Below are 12,764 nucleotides of genomic sequence, written 5' to 3'. Positions count from 1 at the left end.
AAAAATCTGTTTCTGCGCAGTAATCCAAATCTAGTATCAACCTTACTATCAAAGACTTTACTTGGCACAACAATGCAATAAAATAAAGATAAGGAGAGGTTTCTACAGTAGTAACAACTTCCAAGACACAACAAAACAGTAGCAAAATAAAAACATGGGTTATCTCCCAAGAAGTGCTTTCTTTATAGCCATTAAGATGGGCTCAGTAATTTTAATGATGCACTCGCAAGAAATAAGAATTGAAGCAAAAGAGAGCATCAAAAGCAAGTATGAAACACTTTTAAGTCTAACCCACTTCCTATGCATAGGAATCTTGTAGACAAATAAATTCATAAGGAGCAAAGTGACAAGCATAGGAAGATAAAACACGAGTAACTTCAAGATTCTCAACATAAAGAGGGGAAACTTAATATTATTAAGATGCATATAGCCATGTTTCCCTCTCTCATAATAACTTTCAGTGGCATCATGAACAAACTCAACAATATAACTATCACATAAAGCATTCTTATTCACATGCATAAAAGTATCATTACTCTCCACATAAGCACAATCAAGTTTATTAGTAATGGTGGGAGTAAAACTATCACAACCATCATCATAAATTGCAGGCATGGTATAATCATAATAAAATTTATCCTCCATAGTAGGTGGCACCAAAATACCACTATCATTATAATCATCATAAATGGGAGGCAAAGTATCATCAAAGAAATTTTTCTCCTCAAAACTTGGGGGACTAAAAATATCACAACCAGCTTCCCCAAGCTTAAATTCTTCCATAGCATTAGTAATAATAGTATTCAAAGAGTTCATGCTATTTTGCAAACAAAGTTCCATGGGTTTTTTTAATTCTCTCTTCAAACACATCATGTCCTAATTCAATATAAAGTTCATAAAGATCTCTAATTTTTTTGTTGTTTTCCATTAAGCCTAACTAGTGAAAATAAAAACAAGAAACAAAAAGATGCAATTGCAGGATCTAAAGGAAATAGCTTCAAGCACTCACACACCGGCAACAATGCTAGGAAATAGCTTAGTAGTCAGAGGATGTGAATACCTTTTACCTTACCTCCCGCAGAACGGCGCCGGAAAATAGCTTGATGTCTACGCACGCTTCTATTCCCGTAGACAAGTGTTGGGCCTCCAAGAGCAGAGGTTTGTAGAACAGCAGCAAGTTTCGCTTAAGTGAATCACCCAAGGTTTATCGAACTCAGGGAGGTAGAGGTCAAATATATCCCTCTCAAGCAACCCTGCAATTACGATACAAGAAGTCTCTTGTGTCCCCAACACACCTAATACACTTGTTAGATGTATAGGTGCACTAGTACGGCGAAGAGATAGTAAGATGCAAGTGATATGGATGAATATGAGTGGTAATAGCAATCTGAAATAAATATGGCAGCAAGTAAACATGCAGTAGAACAGTAAATAAATGGAGTTTCGATATTCGGAAACAAGTCCTAGGGATCATACTTTCACTAGTGGACACTCTCAACAATGATCACATAAATAAATAAGTTCTCTTCTCTTATGCTACTTTCAAAGACTCTATTGTTGGATAACAAACACCATTCATTGTGTAGGGCTACAAGAGCTCCCTCAAGCCGGAGTAAACAAGCTCCACAACATTCGGAATTCATATTTAAGTAACCTCTAGAGTGCATAATAGACCGTTGCAATTTAGACCGAGTACTAACATAGCATACACACTGTCACCTTTAAGCTATGAAAGGGGGAATAGATCACATCAATACTATCATAGTAATAGTTAACTCCATAATCTACAAGAGATTACAATCATAACCTATGCCAAGTACTACATGATGCACACACCGTCACCTTTACATCATGGAGGAGGAATAGACTACTTTAATAATATCACTAGAGTAGCACATAGATTAATAGTGATACAAAGCTCATGATCACATAAAGATCACATGGGAGAGAGATGAACCACATAGCTACCGCAGCCTCAGAGGAGAACTACACCCTCCTCATCATAGGAGACAGCAGCGGTGATGAAGATGGCGGTGGTGTCGATGGAGATGCCTTCCGGGGGCAATTCCCCGTCCCGGTGGCGTGCCGGAACAGAGACTTTTGTCCCCCGAATCTTGGCTTCGCGATGGCGGCGGCTCTGGAACTTTTCTCGTATTGTGGCTTATCTTTTTAGGGTTTTTGAGGCGGAGAGAATATATAGGCGGAAGGGCAGCCTCAGAGGGGTCCTGGTGGAGCCACACCATAGGGGGCGCCCCCCCCTTGGCCGCGCCGCCAGGTGGGGTGGGGCCCCCAGGGCTCCCCTCTGGTCCCTCTCTGGCTCTCTGGAAGCTTCCGTGAAATATAAGACCCTGCGTTGATTTTCTCCAATTCCGAGAATATTTCCTTTGTAGGATTTGTGAAACCAAAAACAGCAGAAAACAGGAACTGGCACTTCGGCATCTTGTTAATAGGTTAGTGTCGGAAAATGCATCAAAACGATATAAAGCATGAATAAGACATGTAGGTATTGTCATAAAACTAGCATGGAACATAAGAAATTATAGATACGTTGGAGACGTATCAGTGGCCCAATATTTTTCTCTAACAATATGCATACTCAAACCATTTGATCATGATAAATCACCCTTACTTCAGACAAGACGAACATGCATAGCAACTCACATGATATTCAACAAAGGTGTAATAGTTGATGGCGTCCTCAGAAACATGGTTATCGCTCAACAAGCAACTTATAAGAAATAAGATACATAAGTTACATATTCAATACCACAATAGTTTTTAAGGCTATTTTCCCATGAGCTATATATTGCAAAGACAAGGAATGAAATTTAAAGGTAGCACTCAAGTAATTTACTTTGGAATGGAAGAGAAATACCATGTAGTAGGTAGGTATGGTGGAGACAAATGGCATAGTTTTTGGCTCAAGAATTTGGATGCACGAGAAGAATTCCTCTCAATACAAGGCTAGGCTAGCAAGGTTGTTTGAAGCAAACTCAAGTATAAACCGGTACAGCAAAACTTACGTAAGAACATATTGCAAGCATTATAAGACTCTACATTGTCTCCATGTTGTTCAAACACCTCACTAGAAAATATCTAGACTCTAGGGAGACCAATCATGCAAACCAAATTTTAACAAGCTCTATGTAGTTCTTCATTAATAGGTGCAAAGTACATGATGCAAGAGCTTAAACACAATCTATATGAGCACAACAATTGCCAAGTATCAAATTATTCAAGATATTATACCAATTACCACATGAAGCATTTTCTGTTTCCAACCATATAACAATGAACGAAGCAGTTTCAACCTTCGCCATGAACATTAAAAGTAAAGCTAAGAACACATGTGTTCATATGAAACAGCGGAGCGTGTATCTCTCCCAAACAAAGAATGCTAGGATCCGATTTTATTCAAACAAAAACAAAAATAAAAACATACAGACGCTCCAAGTAAAGCACATAAGATGTGACGGAATAAAAATATAGTTTCACTAGAGGTGACCTGATAAGTTGTCGATGAAGAAGGGATGCCTTGGGCATCCCCAAGCTTAGATGCTTGGGTCTTCTTAAAATATGCAGGGATGAACCACGGGGGCATCCCCAAGCTTAGACTTTTCACTCTTCTTGATCATATTGTATCCTCCTCCTCTCTTGACCCTTGAAAACTTCCTCCACACCGAACTCTAAACAAACTCATTAGAGGGTTAGTGCATAATCATAAATTCACATATTCAGAGGTGACACAATCATTCTTAACACTTCTGGACATTGCACAAAGCTACTGAAAGTTAATGGAACAAAGAAATCCATCAAACATAGCAAAACGAGCAATGCGAAATAAAAGGCAGAATCTGTCAAAACAGAACAGTCCGTAAAGACGAATTTTTCTGGGGCACTTAACTTGCTCAGATGAAAAAGCTCAAACTGAATGAAAGTTGCGTACATATCTGAGGATCACGCACGTAAATTGGCAGATTTTTCTGAGTTACCTACAGAAGGGGCTGCTAAATTTCGTGACAGCAAGAAATCTGTTTCTGCGCAGTAATCCAATTCTAGTATCAACCTTACTATCAAAGACTTTACTTGGCACAAAAATGCAATAAAATAAATATAAGGAGAGGTTGCTACAGTAGTAACAACTTCCAAGACTCAAATATAAAACAAAAGTGCAGAAGTAAAATAATGGGTTGTCTCCCATAAGTGCTTTTCTTTAACGCCTTTCAGCTAGGCGCAGAAAGTGTGAATCAAGTATTATCAAGAGATGAAGCATCAACATCATAATTTGTTCTAATAATAGAATCATAAGGTAACTTCATTCTCTTTCTAGGGAAGTGTTCCATACCTTTCTTGAGAGGAAATTGATACTTAATATTACCTTCCTTCATGTCAATAATAGCACCAACAGTTCGAAGAAAAGGTCTTCCCAATATAATGGGACAAGATGCATTGCATTCAATATCCAAGACAACAACAAAATCGACGGGGACAAGGTTATTGTTAACCATAATGCAAACATTATCAATCCTCCCCAAAGGTTTCTTTATAGCATTATCAGCAAGATTAACATCCAAATAACAGTTTTTCAATGGTGGCAAGTCAAACATATCATAGATTTTCTTAGGCATAACAGACATACTTGCACCAAGATCACATAAAGCATTACAATCAAAATCATTGACCTTCATCTTAATGACGGGCTCCCAACCATCTTCTAACTTCCTAGGAATAGAAGTTTCAAGTTTTAATTTATCTTCTCTAGCTTTTATGAGAGCATTTGTAATATGTTTCGTAAAGGCCAAATTTATAGCACTAGCATTCGGACTTCTAGCAAGTTTTTGTAAGAACTTTATAACTTCAGAGATGTGACAATCATCAAAATCTAAACCATTATGATCTACATCAATGGGATCATTGTCCCCAATATTTTGAAAAAATTCAGCAGTTTTATCAGTTTCAGCAGTTTTAGCAGTTTCAGGCAATTTTGCACGCTTTGGACTAGGAGTAGAAACATTGCCAACACCAATTATTTTATCATTGATAGTAGGAGGTTTAGCAACATGTGAAGCATCAACATTACTAGTGGTGGTAATAGTCCAAACTTTAGCTACATTATTCTCTTTAGCTAGTTTTTCTTCTCTTTCCCACCTAGCATGCAATTCAGCCATCAATCTAATATTTTCATTAATTCGAACTTGGATGGCGTTTGCTGTAGCAAATGACTTAATATATTTATCTTCATTAGGCATAACTTTCAATTTTAAGGGTTCAACATCAGAGGCAAGACTATCAACCTTAGAAGCAAGAATATCAATTTTACCAAGCTTTTCTTCAACAGATTTGTTAAAAGCAGTTTGTGTACTAATAAATTCTTTAAGCATGGCTTCAAGACCAGGGGGTACACTCCTATTATTGTTGTAAGAATTACCATAAGAATTACCATAACCATTACCATTATTAGAAGGATATGGCCTATAGTTGTTACCAGAATTATTCCTATAAGCGTTGTTGAAATTATTATTTTTAATGAAGTTCACATCAACATGTTCTTCTTGAGCAACCAATGAAGCTAAAGGAACATTATTAGGATCAACATTAGATCTACCATTCACAAGCATAGACATAATAGCATCAATCTTATCACTCAAGGAGGAGGTTTCTTCAACGAATTTACCTTCTTACCTTGTGGAGCCCTTTCAGTGTGCCATTCAGAGTAGTTGATCATCATATCATCAAGAAGCTTTGTTGCGGCGCCTAAGGTGATGGACATAAAAGTACCTCCAGCAGCTGAGTCCAATAGGTTCCGCGAAGAAAAATTCAATCCTGCATAAAAGGTTTGGATGATCATCCAAGTAGTTAGTCCATGGGTAGGGCAATTCTTTACCAAAGATTTCATTCTTTCCCATTCTTGAGCAACATGTTCATTATCCAATTGCTTAAAATTCATTATGCTACTTCTCAAAGATATAATTTTAGCGGGAGGATAATATCTACCAATGAAAGCATCTTTACATTTAGTCCATGAATCAATACTATTCTTAGGCAAAGTTAGCAACCAATCTTTAGCTCTTCCTCTTAAGGAGAAAGGAAACAATTTCAGTTTTATAATATCACCATCTACATCCTTATACTTTTGCATTTCACAAAGTTCAACAAAATTATTAAGATGGGCAGCAGCATCATCAGAACTAACACCAGAAAATTGCTCTCTCATAACAAGATTTAGTAAAGCAGGTTTAATTTCATAAAATTCTGTTGTAGTAGCAGGTGGAGCAATAGGTGTGCATAGGAAATCATTATTATTTGTGCCAGTGAAATCACACAACTTAGTATTCTCAGGAGTACCCATTTTAACAGTAGTAAATAAAGCAAACTAAATAAAGTAAATGCAAGTAACTAATTTTTTTGTGTTTTTAATATAGAGCAAACAAGACAGCAAATAAGGTAAAGCTAGTAACTAATTTTTTTGTATTTTTGATATAGAGAACAAACAAAGCAGTAAATAAAATAAAGCAAAGCAAGACAAAAACAAAGTAAAGAGATTGGATGTGGGAGACTCCCCTTGCAGCGTGTCTTGATCTCCCCGGCAACGGCGCCAGAAAACTATCTTGCTGGTGTGTAGTTGACACACGTCTGTTGGGAACCCCAAGAGGAAGGTGTGATGCGTTCAGCAGCAAGTTTTCCCTCAGTAAGAAACCAATGTTATCGAACCAGTAGGAGTCAAGGATCACGTGAAGGTCGTTGGTGACGGAGTGTAGTGCGGCGCAACACCAGGGATTTCGGCGCCAACGTGGAACCTGCACAACACAATCACAATACTTTGCCCCAACTTAACAGTGAGGTTGTCAATCTCACCGGCTTGCTGTAAATAAAGGATTAAACGTATGGTGTGGAAAATGATGTTTGTTTGCGAAGAACAAGTAAAGAACGAGTTTGCGATAGATTGTATTTCAGATGTAAAAGAATGGACCGGGGTCCACGAGTTCACTAGTGGTGTCTCTCCGATAAGAAATAGCATGTTGGGTGAACAAATTACAGTTGGGCAATTGACAAATAGAGAAGGCATAACAATGCACATACATATCTGTTATCGCCAGATTTTGGCGAAATCAGGAGATAGGCCGTAAGCGAGATGGGCTTGAAGGATATACGCGTGGAGGATCTCTGAAGCGGCCTTGCACGAAAGTTTGGGCTAAATTGCCCGTGTATCTGTATTTTATTAGATCGTGTTTAGAATTAAAAGGTAGAGTTTGGCCCGTGCACGGTTATGTGCACGCTGGAATTAGAAAGTCCCCAGGACTATAAATATGTATCTAGGGTTTATGAAATAAACAACAATCACGTTCACAACAAACACAAACCGGGCGCATCGCCACCCCTTCTTTCGAGGGTTTCCTTCCGGTAAGCATCATGCTGCCTAGATCGCATCTCGCGATCTAGGCGATACACGTTTATTCGTCTACCTTGTGTTACTCGTGCTGAAGCGTTGTTGATGGCGAGTAGCACTACCTATCTTAGGTGTTTTGGGGCTTGCATTGATGCTTTTCTTATGCATATCTCGCTTAGCAATGCCGTCCTCGACACCTAGCTTCCCTTACACCTATCTAGGTGTAAGGGCAGCATCTTGCTTGTTCGATACTTAGTAGATCCGATCTCGTTATAGTTGCTCCTTGTTCTTCAAGGATTAGTTTAATATCCGCATGATTAGGCCTTATGTCGGGGTTGGAGGATCCGGTAGTGCGCTAGGTGTTGTTTACCGTTCCTATAAGGGATGTTCCGGGAATTGACGTAATGTTGGTTTTTAGGCCTCTTCTAGGGATAGTTTGCATTATCTTTCGTATCTACTAGGCCTAACTACGCGTAGGACGTTCCGGTTATGCGGTGCAAACCCTAAACTGTCGTAGATTGGTTTAGCTTTGTTTTGATCAAGCAGGATCCCCATGTCATTGCAAATCCAGCGTGAACCATGGGGCGATCGGCTCTTTGAGCCGATCCACGTGGCAACCCGAGAGCCGATAGGGCTCGTATTTAATGTTTACGTGTCTACCATGCAGGAACAATCGAAGCAATCTAACACCTTCCCGATCGGGTCTAGGTCGGTGGCACGCCCTTGCAACCGCCGGACGTGTGCAGGAAACTTGCGGGACGACGCGAGGTGCCATGGTCCACTAAGCGGCCTTGGGAGCCTCCCGGCTCTTCGTGTTGCTTAACCACTGCTCGCCGGTGAGTTTTGGCAGGCAACACATTCTGGCACGCCCGGTGGGACAATCTTCTACAACGTCCACGTCAACACCTGCATCCAAGATGGCGGACGAACTGATCAAGTACGAGGATCTCCTCGCGGAGCATAAGAAGAAATACGATGAGCCGAAGGCCATCCGTGAAGCCGAACTCATCGGCTCCTTTGAGAAGACCCGGTCGCACGGCATCGAGGTTTAAAGGATTCACTCCCCAAGGCGTACTCGACGGTTTGGATCTGTCTCTCCTTCGGAGGAACGTACTCGCAGCCCCGCGTCGGAAATTAACTACGTTGTGGCTCATTCGCCGCATCGTCATTCCGAGAGCCTCGGTGAATACTTTGGAGCGCATCGCGCTTCATGTGGTCCAAGAAGTCATGAAGCATCCGTACTCCCCCTCGGGGCCTGTGCTAGGGACTCACCAGGGAGAGATGCAACTCCACACCGAGCCACCATTGCCGTACGCGATGGCAGCTCCACAAAGCAACAAGGTTCACCAAGCATACGTGGTCTACAAGGTTGGAGGTGATCCTCGGCGACTATCAATTCTTATATGAGCCGCCCAAGGAGATCCCACATAGATACGTGTGCACATACGTGCCGGACTGCAACAACTGGACGCAAGCGATCCAGACTCCAACAGGAGGGATTGCCGGAGCAGGAGCAATTGTTACGGCAGGAGGGATGGCTGGAGCAGCAGGGAGTGTGGGAGCAGACGCTGAGAAACAAGCGTGGCTAGCTAAATACGCCACTGCACCAAGTCATGAAAGCTCAACTGCTACAGCTTCCACCGTGGATCAGATCAGTGCAGTCTTGAGAGACCAGTTCGGTATCCTGCCGAAGAAGAAAATAATCGGCTATTCCAAGCCGTACCCCAACGAGTTTGACCTGATCCCGCTGCCACCTAAGTATCGGCTCCCTGACTTCACAAAATTCAGTGGATCAGAAGGATCTAGCTCCATCGAGCACGTGAGCCGATACTTGGCCCAGCTACACATGGTTTCAGCATCGGATCAGCTGCGTGTGAGGTTTTTCGCGCAATCTCTCACCGGTCCAGCTTTTGGGTGGTACACCTCGTTGCAGCCAAATTCAGCTCGATCATGGAAGCAACTCGGAAGAGCAGTTTCACACCCAATATCATTCGAAGCCACCGGAGCCGGCATTGCCGATCTGACCCGTGTTCGGCAAAGGCGAGGAGAGACAGATGTCCGAATACATTCAACGTTTCGAGACCGTCAAGAACCGATGTTACTCGGTTCATTTGTCTCGAGAAAGAAGCGACCGAGCTGGCCGTGGCAGGCCTCGCAGCCGCCACTCAAGGATCCGACGTTCCAAGTGGAGTACAATTCGTTGGCGCACATGGTCCGGAGACTAACTTTGTATGAACAGCGCCACCCGTAACTCGTACCAAGACAAGTACAAGCGCACGATAGGCCTGGTCGATGCCGATGAGGATGAAGATCTTTCGGAAGATCGGAAGTCGCGGTGGCTGAATGGGCTCGGACGGCGATGCCTCGTGTCCCGCAAATGGGTGAATCAACCAGGGCCGCCAAGAGGGTTTGACTTTGACTTGAGCAAAGCTGAGCAGATTTTTGATTTGCCGCCGAAGGAGAAACAGATTGAAGTTACCCGAAGGCCACAAAATCCCTACGTCACAAGAGATGAACGGTAGGCCATACCGCAAATGGCATCACACGTTCACTCACGCCACCAACGACCGCAAAGTATTGCGCGCACAGATTCAAATGGCGATAGAATCAGGCCGATTAACTTTCGGACAATTTGCTATGAAGGTTGACACACGTCCGTTTCCTGGCGTCAACATGGTGGATCTTAGCCACTCCATAGGGCGCGAGCCAGAGTTTTCTTTTGATGTCAACATGGCAGGGCTTGTGAGCCGCCATGGCAAAGAAAAAGCAGAGAGCAGCCACTCCCATGGCAAGGATAAAGAGGAGGCCGATCCACGCGACCGGCCCCATGATGATGATAGACGGTACCTAACCGAGGAGGAAGTGAGAAGCGTGCGGTATCAACGTCCACTCTCCGCGCATCTCCTTAACAAATATGGACAGCAGTACGACCGACGTCGGCGCTACGACGTAGATGATGAAAGATATCGTCGGTCTGATGTAGAGGACAGGAGGTATCGTCGGCAGGACAGAAACAACCACGGGTACGAGCTTCACGCTAGAGGGAGGTCAAGGGAGCAAGATAACATGGATAGGCATTGGGACTGTCCTTTCTTTAAACATTGCTGGGACTCAGGAGTGAGCCGATTGCCAACAATCGAAGACTGCCCAGAATGCAGACAGCGAAGGAAGAGGACAAACGAGGTTTCAGTGTTCGAGCGTCTAGGGCCCCTCCCACCTCAGAACAAACGAGCTGAGTCATCTCAAGAAGAAGACTTTGAGGAGTCAGATGGTGAAGAAGATAGGTATCACCGGCCAAGGTGGTGCCCCGATGGACTCAGACCATTCTCGTAAGCGTAGGGTGCAGCGGCTACGAAACCTGGAGGAAGCCGAGGCACAATACCTGTACACGTTGAGGAAAGCACGGCCCGATCTGGCCGTGAAAATTCAGCAAAAGTTAGAGACGGAGACGCGCCCACCAAAAAAAGTGTGGCGCCCTAAACAGACAAAGGCCGACGCAGAGGCATCGGCTGATACAAACATAGTGTCCATGATCCTGTCAGAGATTTATGGTCCAAGGCATGGTGAGCATACCTCGAGCGAGTCACGTAGCCATAATAAAGGACCAAGAAGTGGTAAACCCTCATTGAGCATTGCAATGAAAGAGGAGGCCGATTTTAGCAATCGGCCAATATTGTCCCCAACATGTGCTTTGCCTGTGTTCAGCATTGACCTAGCAGGAGATGGAAAGCTGGGGTATGGGTTTACATCAGCTGACGAGCTAGAAGAGATTGATATTGGTCCTGGGGATAAACCACGACCAACCTTTATCAGCAAAAAGTTAGATCCGCATCTGAGGGGCCCGATGATAGCCTTGTTGAAAGAATACCCGCATTGTTTTGCATGGGATTATACGGAGATGCCCGGGTTAGACAGAGCATCATTGAGCATCGGCTCCCCTTGAAGAAAGGATTTCGGCCGTTCCAAAGAGCGAGCGCGACAAATGAAGGCTGAAATCTTGGTGGAAGTCAAGAAGGAGATCCGGAAGATGTTGGACGCCGGATTCATCGAGCCATGCGAGTACGCCTGAATGGATTTCCAATGTAGTACCTGTGGAGAAAAAGGATGGCCGATGGCGCGTTGCCATAGATTTTCGGAACCTCAACGAGTGCCACTCCAAAGGATGAATATCCGATGCCGTAGCGGAGACCCCGATCAATGCAAACTGCCTGGTCACAAAATTTTAAGCTTCATGGATGGCAATGCCGGCTACAACCAAATTTTCATGGCTCCGTAAGATATACACAAGACTGCATTCAGAGTGCCAGGCTCGGTGGGCTTGTTTGAGTATGTAGTCATGACGTTTGGGCTGAAGAATGCCGGCGCCACATATCAAAGAGCCATGAATTACATCTTTCATGATTTAATCGGCAAATTGGTAGAAATTTACATCGACGACGTGGTGGTGAAGTCTGTTTCAACGAGCGGACATTTAGAAGATTTGCGACACGTCCTAGACCGAACGAGGAAGTTCGGACTAAGAATGAATCCGAAAAAGTGTGCCTTTGGTGTGACGGCCGGTCAGTTCCTGGGTTTCTTGGTTCATGAACGTGGAATTGAGATCGGCCTGAAAAGTCAAGAGGCAGTGCGAACGATGAAGCCACCCACCACGAAGAAGGAGCTCCAATGTCTCATCGGCAAAATTAATTTCGTTAGAAGGTTTATCTCCAACTTGTCAGGACGAATTGAGCCGTTCATGGGATTGGTTAAGATCAAGTCTGATGAGGAGTTTCGCTGGGGGGCAGAGCAACAACAGGCATTTGACGATATTAATGAGTACCTAACAAAGCCACCTGTGTTAGTTCCGCCGCAGCAAGACAGGCCGTTCTACATTTACTTATCGGTGGCCGACACGTCCATCGCATCGTTGGTGGTACAGGTTTATGATGGTCTCGGAAAAAGTGGTTTTCTACCTCAGCAGAAGGATGTTGGATGCAGAAACAAGGTACCCTGAAATTGAGAAGTTATGCCTCTGTCTATTTTTTACCTGCACCAAGATCCAGCACATCCTGCTGTCCGCAGAAATCATCGTCATATGCAAATCGGATGTCATCAAACATATGTTCTCGGCTCCTATATTAAAAGGCCGACTTGGCAAATGGATATTTGCATTATCGGAATTTGAGATCCGGTATCAACCTGCGAAAGCAGTTAAGGGACAAGCGTTAGCCGATCTTATAGCTGAAAGAATAAACACGGACGTATCAGCACTATCTGTGCGTACCTGGGCCATGTTCTTTGATGGATCGGTCTGTGAAAATGGTTGCGGCATCGGCGTGCTACTCGTGTCGCCTCGGGGGGCAACATATTCCTTCTCTATCAGGTTGTCTATCCCCTG

Source organism: Lolium rigidum, chromosome 6 (genome assembly GCF_022539505.1).
Source record: "Lolium rigidum isolate FL_2022 chromosome 6, APGP_CSIRO_Lrig_0.1, whole genome shotgun sequence".
Lineage (NCBI taxonomy): Eukaryota > Viridiplantae > Streptophyta > Magnoliopsida > Poales > Poaceae > Lolium > Lolium rigidum.
Note: the sequence above shows the minus strand (reverse complement) of the source record.